This window comes from Planococcus citri, chromosome 2 (assembly GCF_950023065.1).
Source record: "Planococcus citri chromosome 2, ihPlaCitr1.1, whole genome shotgun sequence".
Lineage (NCBI taxonomy): Eukaryota > Metazoa > Arthropoda > Insecta > Hemiptera > Pseudococcidae > Planococcus > Planococcus citri.
Genome location: NC_088678.1, coordinates 44,297,211 through 44,309,711, shown reverse-complemented (window position 1 = coordinate 44,309,711; position 12,501 = coordinate 44,297,211). Strand labels below are relative to the sequence as shown.

The window sequence follows — 12,501 nt, the reverse complement described above, 5'->3', positions numbered from 1 at the left end:
GATGAACGATGAGAGTATTTTAAAAATTAATGGGTGTTCGTTATCTTTCCGTATACGTCTATTAGGATGATGCGATGCTTCAAAATGAAGATTCGTATTCAAAACTACGTCATTTTGCGATATGTGATGGTGTTTGGCGAACAATGATTTATTTGCTTCATCTACAATCGAGGTAGTATTAAATTGACATTTTGTATTTCTCTTTTCCTCATGTTCGTTGCATTTGGAGAACTTGGCCGCCGCCGGTGTTCTTTTCGTGGTCGTCATATTTTTATCCAACGAGTTACTATATTCGTACGCTAACGTATGCGAGTGATTTTCACGATGAGAAATGGGACACGAAATTTTGCCAGATGGAGGTTCATAAAAATTTACTCTTCTACGGTATAAGTTTCCCATATTGATGGCGACGAGAGATACGCGAGACTTATGAATTTTGTTTCTCGTCGGAAAATTTCGTCTTATAAAGATGAGGGTGTAATTTACTTTAATATTTGCTTAGAAAGTAATATTATTAGCTGTATATCGAGCTGAATAGCAAAAATTACCATCGAGAAACGTCTCAAGATTATTCCACCAGACGTATAGTATAGACCAAGGTAAAATTAAATATTTGTAGGCCGAAGGACGCCTTGTGAAAAGTAATCAACAATCAGCGTTAATAATTAACAATCAAATAATCAACTCACCTATCAAACCATCGAAACCAAACACCCAATGAACTAAATATGCCTATAATTATGGTACTTGAATTACGAGTATACCGATGAATTAAACGCAACGAACCATTTCAAAACTACCCGGCGAACACGCGAAAAAAAAAACAAAATTATAAAGACAAACAAAACACCACACACAAATCGTAACTATTAAACATTTATTAACTTTATGAATAAATCGTTGGCTTGGATTCGATATAGTATGGTCTTTCTTTCTTTCTTTTTTTTCTATATACTTTTCAGTGTCGCCCGAAAGGCTAACGAAATTTTACGACCGGTACATCTTTGTGTTTGTAGCTTGTCTGAAACGTAACGTTATGGAACTGATGAATAAGACAAAAAATTGGCAACTTGTATTCGACTTAAATATTCTAAATGGGCCACGTAATGTTAAATATAGCACTTGGAAATCGTAATAAAATTTCGTGTTACGTGTGCGACGACAACGTACTCTCGTGATACGCGTACTTTCAAACAGTCTTCATCGTTCATTAGCGAGTATACTTATTTGTGAGAAAAAAATTCGCGAAAATTTACATCAATGTCTTTGGCTTGGTTGGGTTTATGATAGATGAAAATTTCATAACCCAATAAGTATACTCGATGTACTAATATTTTTACTTCATTAACAAAGAAAATAATCTGGCTGCGTTCCAGGGTGATTATATTATTCTAAAAAATAAGGTCGTCTTTCTTGTGGTCGTTCAATTGAAAAGTTGTCATTTTTCTGCAGTAAAATATCGATTCATTTAATACGTAATTTAATATCAAATTTTGTTTCAGTCGCTGGAGAAAATTTTCGTAAATAATGATTTTGGTTAGTCAACTACATACATATAAGAATTTCACTCTTTTTTCTACTGTTATACTAGTCCACTAAAAAGTAAAAACTGATTTTCGTAGTATATAATATTGCTTGTACATATTTACCTTTACCTTCATGTTAGATTACCTTTGAAAATATTTTATTTTTTTAAAATTCGACATGATTTCTCAGTTTTTTTTTTATGCCAAATTGATGATTTTTACCCTCAAAGTTAGATATATTCCTTGATATGTAAAAATTGTTGGCAGGCTATGCCCAACTACCAAGTACACCAACGTCAAACACACACCTTCGCAAAAAATGTCATCTCTCGAATGGTCGCAAAATTCGGCAATTCATTCGAACAACTACGCACATACTTTAAAAATTTTTAAGGTTACCTACCTACGTATTTAGGCCAAGATCATAACTATGTAAATCATGTTTTACGTGCAGGGAGTTCTGATGGATGTTTTCAAACTTCCGTTTGATGATATCACATATTAAACTACCACGATGCAAAAAAGATCGTCGATTTCATGATTTGAAGGGAAAAGATGGTTCATTATTCAAGTTCTGAAGTTTTACGAATAAATTTCTGCAACACATAACTCCATAAAAGATTACACAATCAGAATTGTGAGCATTTTTTTTTACGAAGTGCTGATTGATATTATTGTTTGTTTTAATCGATGGCGTTTGGCTCAAGAGCTACCCTTATATATTTTTTTCAAATTTTGGATCATTAATTTCAAAAACTTGAAAATATAAACACGTTGCAAATACCTACTGAAAATAAAATATGAATAATGGACATTCGAGAAATATAATTAAAATAATTTTTTAGCAAAAAAGTGTTTTATGAATGAGATTTCGTAAATTTCCACACGTCCCTAGAACTGGTCATATTATGTTTTTAAAAAATCACGACACATTCATAAAAATCTTCGCAGTGGCCATGTTTTTGTAAGATTTTAAGACTCGGTTTGATTTCGAATGAATAAGAATGTACAAAAATAGTCCATTATGATACTTTCATTATTTATACATACTTAAAAATGAAAAACATATCTGCGGTTTTGGCTTTTTCAATACATTTTTTTAAGATTCCTAATTGTTTACATGTTTGAAATTAAATCGTCGCATTCCTTTACAATTGACGTCACGTCGCGAGTAATACCTACACAGACGCTATCGTTCAATGACTTATTTAAGATTTGGCAGCATTGATTATTCCCCCTTGAAATCTGAGAGACTGCAAATCTTTTTGCATTCAAATGCAATATAGGTATTTTCAATTCACGAGGATAATTACGTCGTTTTTTGGAGAGATGGACAGTATCTAACAAGGGAACCTCTTGAGGTGTCCGCCTCCGATTTGAACGGGACTGCGATTTTTGGAAAGAGCATAGTGTAAACCCCCCAAAGCAAATTTTCAGCTGCCCAAGTTCATTTTTCGATTTTTGGCGAATTTTTGAAAATTCAAAATTGACCGTTTTTGGCGATTTATGCTTTTTTTTAAAAGTACGTACTTAATCAATAAAAATGGTCAACATAAGTCCCAAAACTACTATTAATTATCCAAATCCAAATTTCACCATTTCCAGCCATTCTGCAGCCTCCAGCGCGCTTTTTCAATTTCTCCAGAATTTTGAATTTGCTCCAGAAGGCGTGAATATGCAGTTGGGCAGCGAAAAATCGAGTTGTGTATTATACTCGACCTGTTTAACGAGTTTATCTACATTTGAACCAATTTTGGGAGTGACACCTCAAGAGTGGTCTTTTTTACCAGCTTTTTTCAAAATTAAAAAATCAAAAAAATCAAAAAATAACCATTTGTGAGGAAATTTTTGAAATTTGCGCGAATCGCTGTATTTTGTCCGTAACTTAACCCCCAAATCAAAATTTTACAATTTCCAGCCATTCTGGAGCCTCCAGCGCGATTTTAATTTCAAAATTGCGAAAAAATGCATTCAAGGTTGTTTGAAGTTTGTCCACATACCCTCGAGTCGATGATCCTTCAATTTCTACAACAAAGGAACTTTACAATGAGTCAATTTCGATCCGATCGAAATCAGGCTCAATCAAAAAACATGGCAGTCACATTTCCAACTAACCCAAATTTTGAAACGCCAAAGTTAGTTTTTAATTTCGTCTTGAAATTCTAACTGAAACATTTTATGTCAAATCAGACAGACTTGGTTTTAGGTTTCCCTATTTTTTTCAATTTTTTATGGGGTTTTTACAACGATAAATCTGAAAAATCACCATCACAATCAGGGGTTCTCATTACTCATTGTCATTACCTGTCGTATGGTTTCAATTCTAATCTTTCGACAGGCACTATGGTAATCACGTTGAACGACTGACATACAAACAAATAGAAGTTTTTTCAGATAATTAAAAACCCCACTCTTAATATTCTTTTAAATTGAAAAAATTATTTTGAAAACACATCCCCCAGTGAGAAACTGTAATAACAATACCTACAATTTTTGAAGCAATTTTAATCCTACACAGAGAAACGTCGCGTATCTATGCATATTTTTCTCGTTTCTTTTTTTTTTTTTTTTCATCACAACGAATTAAACCTTATTGCAGAATGTAAAATTTTTGCATATATTTCCAACAGTAGCTGCGAATTTATTTTGGTGGGTGGAAAAGAAAACGTGAAAAATGATGTTTACATCCTGCATGCACTGGATATACACATAGCACTCGGTGGCAGAACATTATTATTCATAAGATTTTGTACACAAAATTATATACTTAATTTTAAACAATGTAACTTATCACATTTTTTTTGTGTGAGGATTGTTTTCAGAAAAATGAGTTTCCGCAAATTTTCTAAATGATAATTAAATTCATTTTTAAAAATTTGTTTTCCAAGGTTCTGTTGGTGTTAATGGAGGAAACGAAATACGTCGCGTTGTGTAGGACATGAGGATGAGGACTGTAATGTTGATATGCCTACACGATAATATGTAAATTTTATACCTACCTACACCATGTACCTATCTAACAACACTTCTTATCACATTTTGTTTTTCGAATGTACACATAGATAGGTTGGTGGAAGTTGTCGTGTTGTATTTGAAAGCTAGATTCTTTGTTATTTTCGTTTGATACATGGTACATATCTTCGATCTGTTGACAATGATATGTTTTTAATGAAATTTTAAAAATCACTTCGATAAAAGCGAAATCACGGATGACGTTTCCATTGATAAAAGTTGAACGTGTTGGCTTACTTCGCGATTTTCAACGTATCCGTGTTAAACGTATTCTAGTGAGAAATGTAAAAAAAAAAAATACAATTTTTGATATCATCTTTACCTCGTTTTTCTCTTTGTTTTGTTTATTTGTTGTTCTTTTTTTGTGAATATCTCACTATCGCATATACGTTGGGAAATTTTGAAAGGTAAATGTGTCGTATGTTAGATGTGCCATTTTTTTTCTCCGTTTTTTCAAGAACAAGATGTAGCTTGAGAGATATCTTGCGTTACGTTTGTATATACGAACTTATCCTAGCTTTCTTTTTGATATAGAGCATGTGTTATTTGTTGGATGGAATAAGGAACGTGCAAAATACTCTGGAAATCTTTCTTTACTCAGTTTTGCTCGTGAAATTGATAATTCATTTTTTCTCGAGTTTTATTTTTTTCTAATTATGTACTTGGACGACAGAATGGGAAAAAAGTAAATATCATTAAGAAAAATGAAAATAACAGTCCAATTTGAATTTTTATGCACAATTTTCCATTCATTTTTACAACATACCCGTAGCAATAATTACAAACCTGCGGATTAATTTAAAAAACAATTTACTTTGTTATTGCGTTCAATTCTAGCCAAGAAAAGTCAATGTTGAAAACAGAGTGAATTAAATATTCAAATTTTTTAAACCTTTTTTCAAGTTTTTTAGTTATGAGCTACGTAGGTATTCAAAGCTTTCAGAACGAAATGGAAAAATCAAATTCGTTTCTGGTATTATAATTTTTGCATTTTTCATACTGTACACATATCTTTCAAATCGAGTCTTTCTGATACTTTTTTGGGCCATCCCATGTTGATATCCTATTACAGGCTAACAATCCAATTCGTTTGTCTATTACTATAAAAATCAATCTTTCACCAAAAAAAAACCCCCCAATGGACCAAGGATTAAAGATAAAAATGAACTGATAACAAAATGAAGCTCGAGACACACGAAAAATGAATAAAAAAACATGTAAAATTTATCGATAAAAATAGAGAAGAAAAAAACCACTCCTTAAATGTTGAGCAGTAATAATAAAGAATTACCTGGAAGAAGAATTTGTAAGGATTATAAAAAAAGAAGAAAAATAACTTTTAAAGGAGAAAAATGACGACGGAAGACGATAAACGGAAAAATGTAGGCTTGTACTTCTGTGGAAGAAATTTTCGCATTTGAACGAAAATTAAACGAGGGTTGGTATTCTTTAAAGTTTAATATTGATAATTTATTCCGTATTTTTACGAAAATAATTTTTTTTTCTTGCAATATTCTCGGTGAAATTTAATATCTCGGGTACCCAGCATGGGCATTTTACTTATGAAATTATTTCGAATACATCAAGCTCACTCGAGAAAACACATGTAAAAAACCACCTGCGTTTTCACGTTGAAAAAGTGTAGGTGTATGTCTATGTATGCATATTGCATGTACCTACTTACTTGATTAATATAAAAAGCATTGTCAAAAATTCCTTGTACGTAATTTTTCCTCTACAATTAATTTTCATCGTGCATAGAAGTATAACTTTTTGTTTTATTTTCTTCATCTTCGTAAGATTAAATCACAGAACTGTCTTAATGTTGACGAAATAAAACATCGTAATGATAAGAAATTCGTGCGTTGTAATAATTATGTTCAATTAGTTTTCATTCGCACAAATTTTCAACCAAAATTACTACCATAAATTTCTGCAAAAATCGATAAAAATATATCGGAAAAAAACCCGACGTCAATTTTTAAAAACGAAAATTAGCAAATTGTCAACGAATATTGTTATTTTTACCATCGATAATGAACTGTTCTTGATAAAAACTGTAATTTCGAACTGTCTTAAAGGTTTTACTGGGTTACCAATAAATTGGGAGGCTTTTTAAAATTAATACAATGTTTAGCATACGACGCGCATTCGAAGAGAGAAAACGAAAGAAAAAACAATATTTCCAAAACAATCAATTTTAAAGAAATCGAAAATTTATAACAAAGCAGGCACTTGGAGTAAACAAACTATGACGAATAGGCTTATGTCGCTAGAAAGTAAACAAAACCAAATTGAAAGTAAGGAAAATAAATTTTGGACCCCTATTCGTCTAGTATAAACTTAAAAATTCTAACTGCCATCTTTGTAAACTGAAGTAGAATTTCAGTGAACTGAAAATAAAAGGAAGCACCCAAGAACGTGTTAAATTATGTAAGTACGCTATATTTACCGAATTTGAGAGAAAAAAAAAGTGGAAAATGGTAGGTACATAAGTCCTTTAAAATACGAAGTCAATATTCTTGCCTTTTTCTCTCGGGATTTACTAGTTAAATAAAAGACAAGGTGCTTCCAATTTCGTTTTTTTATATTTAAATTCAATTTGCCTTACCTACGTATAAATCTACTACACACAATATGTACCCGAGTATTTCGACAGATTTCAACTTATTTTTAGACCCAAGTCGTAAAATTATGTATTTAGATGTCAAGAGGTGATTTTTTGGGAGGGAGGGGGGCTCACGTAGGCACAGGTAACAGATAAGGATGAGAAAGTGTCGATAATTTTGTTCAAAAAAATCACGATTTCTTCGCGTGATTTTCTCGTTAGTGCTTTAATGATTTTTTTTCTCTTTTCTAATAAACCCTGTATTTTGATATTTCATTTATGACTAATCCTGTGGTTTAGCGAAAAGCAGTCATTTTTCCATCTCTTCTTTAGTTCCGAAAAAATAGAGCTGAAAACAACTGTCATTTTAAAAAGGAAATACAGCTTGGAAATTTTCATTATAATATAATTACAAGAATTACGCAGGCACAAAGAAAACAAAGAATAAAGTAGACCACAAGTACATACTACAAAGGACAGGCACAAAGGTGAGAAATACACTATGAATTATGTATTTTCAAAAAATAAATTTTTTGGCAACTCGCGAAAAATTGTTTGAATAATCCAGGGGAAAAATATGATAACTGAGTCAACGAAGATCAATCATCACTAAATTGTTTTGCAGTTTGAACACAGCTTATGTGCTCCCATCCCCATTCTTCAACTGCTACATTTATTCTGATATACCTATGTCAAAAATTGTTTATTCATGAGAACTGAGAAGCTGTAACACCTCAACCATTCAAGTATCATGATTCACCCTTATGTCCAAACACCAAAGTTTGTTGATATTTCTACAACTATTTCATTTCCATTCAGATAAGTATCAAGTAATATCACTCATTTCGTTAAAAAATTACTGCAATTTACCCAAAATTACCATAATTTACCCAATTACCCAAAATTACCGTAATTTACCCAAAATTACCGTAATTTACCCAAAATTACCGTAATTTACCCGAAATTACCGTAATTTGTCAAAATTTCCGTAATTGTGATCTGTCACGAGAAAACCAGGTTAGTGTCCAAAACGTAAATTTTACAGGAGGGGCATTTGAAGTTTGAATCAATGTGTTCGGGGATCTATGATTCGTAGGTCCGTGAAACTTGGACCACTTTTGGGCACAAGAGGTGCCAACATGACCTGACATTTTTTTTTCAAAATCAAGGTTGCCAAAGGCCGATAATCGAAATTTTCTCCAAATCGATTTTTTTGTTTTTTGTCAATTTCACGCCAAAAGTTTCGCGAAAACTACTAAGAATGAATTATTAATATAAAATAAAGTTATTTATTGAGTTTTTAAATTTTTTCAAAAATTTTGTTCAAGGTGAAAAGAGTTGATTTTTCCAGCTGAAGCCTCATTCAAATTTCAATAAAATGGCACTAATTCTCCAAATGTGGGCCGATTGCCCCAAAAATTTGCATACCGACTCCCCAGAACATACTTTTCCAGAAAATCACAAAAAAAAATTTTCAAACTTTTTTTGTAGTTGCTCTATTTTTTTAACCTTGAATTTAGGGTCAAAAGAATCGTTCGCGAACGTTTTAACCACCACAGGCGGATTCTGCACACTGAGTACTATCAATATCCATAAAAAAAAACAAATCGATTTTTTGGACACTAACCTGGTTTTCTCGTGACAGATCACAATTTACAAAACATGACATGACTGAAATTTACCAAAAGTTAATGCAATTTACCAAAAATGATGGTAATTTACCTTCGAATTCCTGTAATTTACCAAGAATTACCATAAGGAAATGTATGTACAAAAATGATAGTTATTTTACCAAAAATTATTGCAAATTCACCAACAATAATTAATTACCTATACTTATAGTAAATTTTGTAAACCTATACAGAGTAAACGAATGCATTATCCGATGTGACTTGTAATAGTATATTACGTGACAGGAGCGGAAAGTATGCGATTAACGAGTGCGAAGTTTAAGGAGCGAGGCGAAGCCGAGTGACTTAAATCGCACGAGTTAATCGCGTTACTGTCCAATCCTGTCGCGTATACTATTTTAATTTCATATGAGAGGAAAATAAATGCTGAAATTTTTAAAAATTGTTAATTTGGAATTTGTAAACATGTGCGGAAAACAGTTACTTTCCTCCCTAGGGAGGAAAGTAACTACTTTCCGCACGTGTTTAGATAGATGCGTTAAAGACATATTTTCCAACCACAAAACTGTTGCGGAAACTACTCATTTTCCGATCATATGAAATTAAAAATAATTCATCTCTCGCCTCTATTATTTTACTGATTTCAAAAAAACACGGCACCGTAAATAAGAATTGTGTACTTTATACTTGAGATTTTGAAGAAAAGGATGTAAAAAATTAATTACACCTTACTATGGTACCTATTTTAAAACAAATCTTAACAATTAAGGATTTCTTGAAGGTGCCTTACAGTAGTAGCTTTTGATCAATACAAGTTCACGAATTCATACTCGACGTTGCTGGTAGGTATTGTACTTAATTCTAATATTAGAATTTATTTTAAAATACTAGACCTAGGTAATTAATTTTCGACTCCACAAATGCATCGAAACTGTAAAATTAATCAAATACATATGTGTACTTTTAATAACAGTACTCGAATAATTCGTTCATTTATTTAAGTAGGTATTTAAAACTGTATAATGTACATCGTCGGTTTTTTCATTCAAGTTCTCGTCTCTATGCGAATGAAAATAGAAAAGTGCGCTATTGAATAGAGGTGCCTTTAGTCTTTACTCACTTGAAGAAGTAATCACCGTTATGCAGTCAACAGTGTACTTCATTAAGCATTAACCTATTCTATATTCGTAAGTGTTTAGTCGCATAATCGTCTAAATGATGAATAGCTTCTAATACACTATGTACACAACACACGTACGTATTGTACTTAGCTCTATCAAATGGTATAATAAACATTACCTCTTCATCTCACACAAAGTGTTATATTTTACTCGTAAAGCTACCATTATATTAGTATTGAACTCAAATGGTACGAATAAATTAACCGTCTTATGAATTACTCTACTCCAAACTAGCGTTTCAATCAGGTGAAAAAAAACTCTTTTTTAAGTTTAACTTTTAATTGTATCTGAACTTGAAAGGATAAGGAAAAAATCTAAGCGTATACGAAATTATCGTATATACTGGCGTAAAACGCAAACTTAATCTAATACAAGGTACCTACCTATTTATTTTTATAGTGTTCACTGTATTCTACATAAACGATTAATTACTCCAACTGTCAGAATTAAACGTATAATTTACGAAAGAAATTCTACCCTTTACACAACGTATAGCGAATTTGTTAATCAAATCCGTTCTTAATCTGAATTTTACCATCTATTCGTTTCAATCACTGTTTTAAAAGAAAATTACACCAAAGGTAGGGTAGGTTGGTAGGTAGGTAGGTACCTAACCTTTGGTGTTGTAATAGCTAAGTATAAAACCGGGCGTTTTAATGTTTACAATAGCAATCTTATACTGTACTTCTCGCGGTAAACCTATCTGATGAGACGAAATTGCTACGAGAATTGAAAAATAACTCTTGCTCAACGATTAAAATTAAATGAAATTCTCGTGTTTTTAGAAAGTGACGATTAAGCGAGAATGACAAAAAGTAAATCATAAATACCACATAATGGACGCCAGCGTATCATCCGAAGGGTAAATAACACGTCTAGGATTTAAACTATCAGATTAAATATCTTTGGGCATACCTACTTATTGCATTATACTTGTATCATAATTTTAAAAAGTGGGTATGCTTTTTCCAAATTCTACAGAAGAACATTAGAAAGAGTTGGGAAGAACCTACAGGAACGTACACATAACCTCCAAATGGACAATTCCAGCTTGCCTCCTACTCGCAGTTAAGCTGATGAGGGCGAGGAAGGAAATTGACACCTAAATTAGTTTTACAAAGAAAACTTCAACAATCAACACATATTACTAATTAAGTAGGTAAACCAAACATTCGCCAAACCAATTTCACTCCTGACTCACTCCACACAAAAAAAAATCACAAAAAACCTACCGCGATTAATCACAATCGCAATTTCGTTGATAAAATATCAACCTGAAAAAAAAGGCAGAAGAACCCATTCGGTGAAACGTCGATACAACAATATGCCGTTGGTTTTCATCCCCCTTTAGCTATTTGTAAAAATTATGGTCTTTCTCGCCATTTTGAATCTATTTCGGCAACATCGAACCAGTACTGCAATCGAATGGGTAGCAGTTGAATTCGCAATTTAATTTATCAGATAGCAAAAGTAAAATCTCTAAGAATGTAAGAACTAATTTTCGCAAAGAACGCGAAAACGGTACTAAACGAAGAACTCGGCGTGCTTGGCGGGCGGCGGCATATGAAGAGTCGTACGATGTTTAGTTTCTTCGCTCGATTCACGCCTAAAATTTTCTTTATCAGAAAACAAAATTTCAACGTTTTCATTTTACTAATGTCAAACGACTTTTAAACACGTTGTAGTGTTTGTTGGCAGTATGAAAAATGTTAATTAAACGCCGTCGAATACGAGCTGTGATACTATGGTTGCTAAAATTTTCACAGTCTATACTGCATATTGACAAGCGAACAAGCGAGCATGGCACGCCTATGTAGGTACCTATATTCTGATTATTAGGATTCGCCGTTAATTTAGACAACGTAGGCAACATATGCCACCGCACCGTTACTTTAGCAACTCTATTCGTTACCTATACTATAGTAGTAAACGAACACTTTACCTGAATCTATCCATGTACTACAGTTACTATGCATCTTTATCTGTAGTTCTACTTACCTGGTGTCCCATTAACGATAGTACGCGTACATACTTACATGCTAAGTATGTATTTAATTCAGATGGAACAAAAACAAAATCACAAAAAAACTTATGAATCTAGCTACATGTTTTCATATCATGTTCCTGCTATACCACACCTAAAATCCATTTTTTTTTACTGTGCCACCACTTCTTCCAACCATTTTATCATTTAGAAAAACATTTTACATACCTACAATGAAAAAATCCAAGTACAATGTGACTAACAGCTAGTTTTTGTCAGGTCCAAACCAGGTATTGTATTTCTCCAGCGATTTAAATCCTAATTGAAAAATTTACCGTTCCTTCTGAATTGGCAAAAACCAAGTTGTAAAATCGTCACCTTAAAGGCAACGGCGTGTATGTCCAAAATTTTCAATTTTGAGGTTTTGGTATCACTGGAAAGCTGAGACTGAGACGAACCTAATGGTGTCACAACAATATTCCTAATTGGACGGGAAAATTATCAAAAATTAAAATTAAAATAATTTTTTGGTTGGAGTATGTCCAGCTTATTTGCGAAA

At 32.4% G+C, this 12,501-nt stretch overlaps 1 protein-coding gene across 5 annotated transcripts in view; it reads right to left on the bottom strand.

The window, feature by feature from the left end:
• tn (thin) overlaps window positions 1–1,208 on the bottom strand; it is a 74,137-nt gene extending 72,929 nt beyond the window's left edge. For 4 of the 5 annotated variants that reach the window (XM_065350444.1, XM_065350448.1, XM_065350446.1 and 1 more), the window contains exon 1: window positions 690–1,207. The gene's annotated coding sequence lies outside the window, so the exon portion shown is untranslated. Of the gene's footprint in view, window positions 1–689 lie in introns of all 5 variants that reach the window. The other variant, XM_065350447.1, reaches the window with a different exon arrangement.
• Window positions 1,209–12,501: the final 11,293 nt, after the last annotated feature.